Source organism: Sapajus apella, unplaced genomic scaffold, assembly GCF_009761245.1.
Source record: "Sapajus apella isolate SASKATOON/1434 unplaced genomic scaffold, GSC_monkey_1.0 scaffold49, whole genome shotgun sequence".
Taxonomy (NCBI): domain Eukaryota; kingdom Metazoa; phylum Chordata; class Mammalia; order Primates; family Cebidae; genus Sapajus; species Sapajus apella.
The window spans coordinates 15,949,253-15,958,067 of NW_022436989.1; the positions used below are offsets into that span (position 1 = coordinate 15,949,253).

Below are 8,815 nucleotides of genomic sequence, written 5' to 3' on the forward strand. Positions count from 1 at the left end.
GAGGGAAAAGAGCGTGGCCAGAGCACAGGAGCAAGGGGGACCGTGCCAGTGAGGAGGCTTTGGCGGAAGGAAAGTCAAAGGCCTTAGGGCCCTCCCAGCTCTTTTAGATTTTGTCTTAAGTGCAAGGGAAGGGCTGGAAGAAGGACAGGAAGAGTTTCGCTCTTGTTAACCAGGCTGGAGTGCAATGGCGCGATCTCGGCTCACCGCAACCTCCGCCTCCTGGGTTCAGGCAATTCTCCTGCCTCAGCCTCCTGAGTAGCTGGGACTACAGGCACGCGCCACCATGCCCAGCTAATTTTTTGTAGTTTTAGTAGAGACGGGGTTTCACCATGTTGACCAGGATGGTCTCGATCTCTTGACCTCGTGATCCACCCGCCTCGGCCTCCCAAAGTGCTGGGATTACAGGCTTGAGCCACCGCGCCCGGCCTCAGATCTGTCTTTTAAAACCATCTCTGACTGTGTGGAGAATGGCTGGGGAGTGGGCAGGAGGGGAAGACGGGAGGCTTCTGCAGAGGTCCAGGTGAGCGGGGAGGCTGACCAGACTATGCTGGTTGCAAGTGATTTGGAAAGTTACCGGCAACATTTAGAGGTATTTTGCAGGTAGAATTTGCACAATTTAGTAATGAAATGTATAATAAAGGGTGAAGAAAAGGGGTGTGTCACAGATGCTGTATGTTTCTGAAATGAACAATTGAGTGGATGGAGGTGCTTTATTTTCTCAAGTGGGGAAGAACGAAGGAGAAACATACTTGCATGGACATCAAGATGGGTTTACTCATGTCCCATTGCCACACTGTCCTAAATCCATAGTTTTTAAATATATTTGATATTTATTGGACAGATTCTCCCAACCTCATTTTTCTTTTTCATACTTTAGCTGCTTTTCATGCCTGTTTGTTTTTCCATATGCCCACACTCGGCCTTATCTAGTTCAAAAAAAAATTCATGTTGGGCCGGGCGCGGTGGCTCAAGCCTGTAATCCCAGCACTTTGGGAGGCCGAGGAGGGTGGATCACGAGGTCAAGAGATCGAGACCATCCTGGTCAACATGGTGAAACCCCGTCTCTACTAAAAATACAAAAAATTAGCTGGGCATGGTGGCGCATGCCTGTAATCCCAGCTACTCAGGAGGCTGAGGCAGGAGAATTGCCTGAACCTATGAGGTGGAGGTTGTGGTGAGCCGAGATCGCGCCATTGCACTCCAGCCTGGGTAACATGAATGAAACTCTGTCTCAAAAAAAAAAAAAAAAAAAATTCATGCTGGTGTTTTTACTCAGATCACAGTAAATATGTAAATTAACTTAGAATAACTGACATTTTTATAAGGTTGACTTCCTCTTCAAGAACCTATTTTACCTTTCCCTAAGTTCAAGTCTTCTTTGAGGGGCCTGCCATGGCATTTTTCCTTTTTCTATTTCTCATACATTTCCTATTAAGCTCATTTCTAGTAAGTTCACCCTTCATTACTGCTGTAAATGTGGTCTTTCCTTCCATCGTCAATTCTAACTGGATAGTATTTGTACATTTGAAAACTGTTGGTTTATTTAATTTAAGTTAAATTTATTTAATTTAAGTAGACAGGGTTTTGATATGTTGCCCAGGCTGGCCTGGTACCCCTGGGCTTGAGGAATCCTCCTGCCCCAGCTTCCCTAGAAAGAGGGAGCATAGCGGTGTGCCACCAGGCCTGGTGATTTATTTTTGCGGTTTCGTATTGACCTTACTAGTTTATGTTATTAAACTAATTTTGGGATTTTTTTGAGGGTTTCTAGGTATACAATATTATTTGCAAGTAATGATGATTTTACCTTCTCCATTCTCATTTTTTTTTTTTTTTTTTTTGAGATGAAGTTTCGCTCTTTTTACCCAGGCTGGAGTGCAATGGCACGATCTTGGCTCACCGCAACCTCTGCCTCCCGGGTTCAGGCAATTCTCCTGCCTCAGCCTCCTGAGTAGCTGGGATTACAGGCATGCGCCACCATGCCCAGCTAATTTTTTGTCTTTTTTTTAGTAGAGACGGGGTTTCACCATGTTGACCAGGATGGTCTCGATCTCTTGACCTCATGATCCACCCGCCTCGGCCTCCCAAAGTGTTGGGATTACAGGAGTGAGCCACCGTGCCCGGCCCTCCATTCTCATTTTTATGCCCCTTTTTCCCCTTGCTAGTCTCTCAGCCTTGCTTACATCTTTAAATCATAATGATGGTAATGGATATTTTTGTCTTGTCCTGACTTAAATGGGACTTTCTTGGGAGGGAGGTTTCATAAACATTGTGGTAAACTGGGTGAGGTAGAGACGCTTTTTAATCATGCTAATGAATCGCCTTGTAATCATTCATCTATTCAGAATAGTTATCAAGAATGGATGCTTATGAAAATGGATTGTCTTTGAAGATAATCATACTATTTTTCTTTCTTGGGAATTGCTTTAATACTGAGTTTCTTTATTGACCTATTCTTGTATTCCCAAAATAAACGCCACTTGGTGAAAAGATGACCCTTTCAGCCTTTGCTGGATTTGGTTTGTCAATGTTTTATTTAGGATATTGGCATCAACATTTATGAGTCAATTTGATCTGTAGTTTTCTTTCTTGGGCTTCTGTTGTTAGGATTGACTTGCTAGTTTGCTATAAAGAGTTTAAAAGATTTGTTTCCTTTTCTACGCGCTGGAGCATTTGAAAGGGCATTGTAGCCATCCATTCCTGAGAAGTTTGGTGCAATTCCCCTGTGAAAACTTTGAGCCTGATTCTTTTGGGGGCTAGAATAAAAGGTCAGTGATAGTGAGGAAGCAGATCTTGGACATATTCCTCTATTTCTTCTATAGGGATTGATCCGTGTAGATTTCCTTTCTATCCTAAAGTCAGTTTTGTAAATTTTTGTTTTCCTGAAAAATAATTTTCTCTATCTAGAAACTGATACTTATTTATATACAAATAAGAAATGCTGTCTCTATTGTAAGGCAATCCCACTGTACAGTACCTGTAATACACAAAAGCAGTCTAGTGCTGTTTGAGGGTGAATTTAGATTAGTTAAAAATGGACATTACAAACTGGAGAGACCCACCTTTGCTACAGAGTGTTTTTCATTGTCGTGAAGAATGTTCTGGGTAAATCTCACAATGTTTGTTCTTCTTCTGCTCCTTGAACTCCTGACCTCAGGTGATCCGCCCGCCTTGGCCTCCCAAAGTTCTGGGATTACAGGCGTGAGCCACCATGCCTGACCTGTTCTACTCCTGCCAGAGACATGAGGGGATCTTTCTTGAATCCTCACTGTGAGAGCCTGGTGGGGTTTCTGGAGATGAAACCTATGAAAATGTAGGTTCCCACCTCAAGACTGCAGGACCCGGGAGTTTGTCACGTTCAGGCTAGTTCACTGCAGCATTTGTTGAAATCATCATGGACATGTTCCTAAGAGGTGATGGCTTCATTGCTTTCTGCTCCACATGAGCAGGTCTCGTTGTGACTCTCTGGGCTTGCCCGTCTCTCCAGATTTGAGGGTGGCAGTTTGCCCTGCAAACTTAGTTCTCCGATGTGTCCAAGAAAGGTCATGAAGTGACAGTTTGTTTAGGTTCTTCTTGTTCTCAGGATGGGAGTAATGATCTCCAAGCCCTTTACTTGTCAGAGCTGCAATTGTAAGTTAATTATCTCGTATGTAATATCTTATTTTTCTCTCAGCTTTCAAGATTTTCTTTTTATCACTGGCATTCTGTAGTGTGAATGAATGTTCTAAACCAGGGTGTAATTTGCTTTTCTTTTCTTTTTTTTTCTTTTTGAGATGGAGTCTTGCATTGTCGCCCGAGCTGGGGTGCAGTGGTGTGATCTCGGCTCACTGCAGCCTCTGCCTCCTGGGTTCAAGCTATTCTCCTGCCTCAGCCTCCTGAGTAGCTGGGATTACAGGTGCCCACCATCACACCAGCTAATTTTTGTATTTTTAGTAGAGATGGGGTTTTACCGTGTTGGCCAGGCTGGTCTCAAACTCTTGACCTTGTGATTCGCCCTCCTCGGCCTCCCAAAGTGCTGGGATTATAGGCGTGAGCCACGGTGCCCGGCCCAGGGTGTGATTTTCTTTGAATATCTCCAACGTGGGGTTTTTTGAGCTTTACCAGATATACTCATATTTACCAGATATGGGGAGTTTTATGTCTTTTTTCATAAAGAATGAAATATGAAGACTATTCTCTCTCTCTTTCTCTCTCTCTCTCCTCCTTCCACTAAACCTTATGTTGGACTGCTTGATATTGTTTTATAAGCCTCTGAGGGTCCACTTATTTTCCTTCACTTGTTTTTCTTTCTGTTCTTCAGGCTGGATAATTTCTATCTATCTTCTTCCAAGTTTACTGATGCTTTATTCTGTCATCTTCCATCTGCTGTTGTGCCTATCTAGTAAACATTATTTTTGTTTCAGTTGTACTTGTCAGCTCTGGAGTTTTTATTTGGTTCTTATTTATAATTTTCCATTGAGATTGCTATTTGTTCGCTCCTCAGCATCATGCTTTTTAAATTCTCTAAGCATGATTATAACAGCTGCTTTAAAATCTTTACCAGCTAACCTAACATCTGAGATCATTTTCAGTAAGTTTCCATAAACTTCCTTTTATCCTGAATATGGACCACTCCTTCTTGTTTCTTTGCATGTCTGGCAATTTTTTGTTTGAAACTTGGTATTGTAGGTGATGTGTTGTAGTGACTCTGTAATGTGTTATATTCTTCTGGAGAGTGTTGGACTTTTTTCTGTTAAGCCATTAACTTGCTTGCCTGCATTCTAATTGTAAACCCTGTCTCCCTTGTAGAGTGCAGCAGCTGACATTTCTGCCCAGTTTTCTTTTCTCTTCCAGCTGCTGCATTTATAGCCTTGTCTCTGAGCCTGTTTTCCATTCTGTGCAGTTAAACAGTCAGTCAAAAGGTTGAGAGGAGTTTACATTGAAAAATTGGGATGTTCTCTCTGAGGTTTCCTTGCTTCCAGCTGCTCTCCAGCCCCAGCTCTGTTTTCTGGCACCACAGGCCATTATGGCTTCAGCTTTACGCCCCATGAGCTGTGCATTGGTTGGGAATGCACAGTTAAAAGAGCAGCACATTTGCATATCTCACCTGTCTTAGGCGTTCAAGAGCACTTTCCTCTCTCACATCTGCCTGCTAGTTCTTTGAGTCTCTTGGGCTCTCTCTTACATATGCATAGTTTAGCAGTCAGCCAAAGGTTTGGGCAGAATTTATGCTCATATTTAGGTGCTCACTCCTTCTGGAACTCTCCTGATTTCTAGATTCCACTCCTAAATCTCCTCCTGTTTTGCCAGCCCTAACCTCTGTTTTCTGACACCTTTAAGTAGAAAGGCTGTGATTTTCTGCAGCAGGATTTGGGGTTGGGAATGGAAAAAATTTGCAGGGGAAATATAGCATACACTTGCAATTCTTACTCCTGTAATCATCTCTCAAGAGTAAATTACCCTGCAGTTTCTGTTTGGGTCATTTTCCAATGCCTTCAGATGGTTTAAAATTTTTTTTTACAGAGTTTTATTTAAATTTTTTTGTTGGACGTTTGCTGAGAAATGTCATCCCACTTGCGTTAGACCATTCTTGTGCTACTATAAAGAAATGCTGGGCTTTGCAGATGCTGTTTCTGCCGGGAGCCCCATACTACTAGCAGCCATGGTCAATCCCACCATGTTCTTTGGCATCACTGCGACAGCGAACCCTTGGGCTGCGTCTCCTTCGAGCTGTTTGCAGAGAAGTTTCCAAAGACAACAGAAACCTTTCATGCTCTTAGCACTTGAGAAAAATGATATGGTTTTAAGGATCCCTGCTTTCACAGAATTATTCCAGGGCTTATGTGTCAGGGTGGTGACTTCACACATCATAAGGACATTGGTGGCAAGTCCCTCTATGGGAAGAAATTTGATGACGAGAACATCATCCTAAAGCATATAGGTCCTGGCGTCTTGTCCATGGCAAATGCCAGACCCAACACAAATGGTTGCCAGTTTTTCACCTACACTGCCAAGACTGAGTGGCTGGATGGCAAGCACATGGTCTTGGGCAAGGTGAAAGAAGGCGTGGATATTGTGGTGGCCATGGAGTGCTTTGGGTCCAGGAATGGCAGGACCAGCAAGGAGATCACCAACCACTACTGAGAACCAGCTCAGTCGGGAGACTGCCACCCAGGACAGGCTGAAGGTATTACGCGGCAATGAGAGGCAGCGATCCATGTAGCCAACAGACTAGATCTACTCTGGGGACCAATGGCCTGAGAGCCTGCGGGGCTTGCAGCTCTCCAGGACTGAGGGCCCTGAGCAGAGAGATTCATCCATGCATTTATTTGCTCTTTGACAGGTGATTCTCATTAATACACAGATGTTCTACTTACACTGTTATTAATACACAGGTGTTTTACATATACACATAGCTCAGGGATCTACCAAGTAGGCAGCTGTAACCTGCCTACCACTAATCACAAACTACAAGGTATCCTCCACAAAGGAGCCAGGGGAGCAGGGTAAACTTAATGTTTCTCAACAAACAACTCGAATAAGTTGGATTCGTGTTTTATCTTAACCACCAGACCACTCCTTCTGTGGCTAAGGAGGATACCCTCCACTGCATTTGCTCACAGTATTCTATAATCTTTGTGTTCTCAGCAGTTCCCTTCCATGCCTAGCTGGATTGTAGAGTTCAGTTTATGATTATGAAATAAAAACTCAATGACAATAAAAATAATAATAAAAAGAAATCCCTGAGACCAGGTAATTTGTAAAGAAAGAGGTTTAATGGGCTCACAGGTCTGTAGGTTACACAAGCATGGCTCTAGCAGCTGCCTCTGGTGAGGGCCTCAGGAAGCTTCCAGTCATGGAAGCTTCCAGTCATGGAAGGCAAAAAGAGAGCAGGGAGTCACATGGCAAGAGCAGGAGCAAGACAGAGAGGGGAGAGGAGGCGCCACGCTGTTCTAAACCAGCAGATCTCCCGGGACCTCAGAGTGGGACCTCACTCGCTATCACAGGGACAGCACCAAGCCTGAGGGATGCACCCCCACAGCCCTACCACCTGCCACCAGGCCCCACCTCCAACACTGGGTATTACATTTCAACATGAGATTTGGAGGGAACACACATCCAAACCACATCAGCACCGCTATCAGCAGAAGTCCCCAGAGGTTTTTGTTTTGTTCTGTTTGCTACTGCTTTCAATTAATTCCCCCTGCCACTTTTTTTCTTATAGTGAAAGAGAAAAAAAATACAAATCCCATGGTTTCCATTTTGAATACTCCTCTTTGAATGAAGTGAGTCCTTCCTGGACTCGTCACTTGCAGGAGGAAACTCTCTCATCCGGTACAGCCAGGGAAATTTTTCTCATCCTACAAGATTGCGTATCTCATCCTACGAGATTCTGTATCTCATCCTACAAGATTCTGTATCTCATCCTACGAGATTCTGTATCTCATCCTACAAGATTGTGAATGATTTCTTTAATAATTACTTTTCCTTCAACAACTGAGATAGTTACTGAGGGTCAGTAACTATCTCAGTTACTGAGTCTTTCTCCCCCATCCTGCCACATTGACAAAATGTTCTTTAGAGACTCGGGTTGTTGTATGATGGCTTATTCAGCCTCTACTTCCTCTGCTTTACTTTGGAATCAAACTGAGTCCACAGGAGGTTTTGTTTTTGTTTTCTTACCACCAGTTTGCATCCACTGTTTCATTTTGTTTGGCCTTTGCAGGTTTCCTCTTAAAAATCTGCATCTTCTGCATCTGCTTGCACTTCAACTTGACCTTCATTGTTAGCCTGCCTTTCCTGCTGTCCTGTGATTTGGGGTTTCTACTCTTCCCTAGTTTTGTCAAGGATGGTGTTGGCATGTCTGTTTCTTGTTCTCCTTGTTATTTTTGTTTGGCTTCTGAGAGGAACAGGAGGAAACACTGAACTGGCTATACCATGTAAAGCCAGAAATAATCACTAGGGTTTTACTTTTAATCACATATATATATATATATGTACTTTTTTTTTTGAGTCAGAGTCTCACTGTCACCCAGATTGGAGTTCAGTGGCACAATCAGGGCTCACTGCAACTTAGAACTCCTGGGCTCAAGCGCTCCTACCACCTTGGACTTTCAAAGTGCTGGAGAGAAACACCTGAGCCATCATGCCCAACCAAATATATTTTTATTTTGAGATAATTGTAGATTCACACAGTTGTAAAAAATAATACAGAGAGATCCCATGAACCTTTACTTAGTTTCCTCAATGATAACATCTTGCAAAACTATAACACAATATCACCACTGAGATGTTGGAATTGATACAGTCAAGATATAGAAGGTTTCCGTTACCACCAAGATGTTCATGTTGTCCTTTTATAGCCACACCCACTTGCCTTCCACCGTCACCCCCTCCTTAGTGCCTGGTAGCCACCCACTGGCTGTTCTCCATTTCTATAATTTCTGTACTTTCAAGTATACACCACTTTGGGAGGCTAAGGTGGGCAAATCACTTGTTGCCAGGAGTTCAAGATCAGCCTGGCCAACATGGCAAAACCCTATCTCTACTAAAAGAAATACAAAAAATTAGCTGGGTATGGTGGTGTGCGCCTGTAATCCCAGCTACTTGGAAGGCTGAGGCAGGAGAATTGCTTGAACCCAGGAGGCAGAGGTTGCAGTGAGCCGACGGTGGAAATTATCTAAACAGAAATAATGAAAAAAAGGAATCTTGGTACATCAATTATGAACATGATACGCCTCACCATTTATTTAGATTTTCTTCTATTTTTTTCATTGATGTTTGGTAGTTTCCAGCATACAAGCACTATACACATTTTTTTTTTTTTTTTTTTTTGAGA

At 43.2% G+C, this 8,815-nt stretch overlaps 1 pseudogene; it reads left to right on the plus strand.

Moving 5' to 3' along the window:
* The first annotated feature begins 5,638 nt into the window (after window positions 1-5,638).
* LOC116525911 lies at window positions 5,639-6,120 on the plus strand (annotated as a pseudogene).
* The last annotated feature ends 2,695 nt before the right edge of the window (window positions 6,121-8,815 follow it).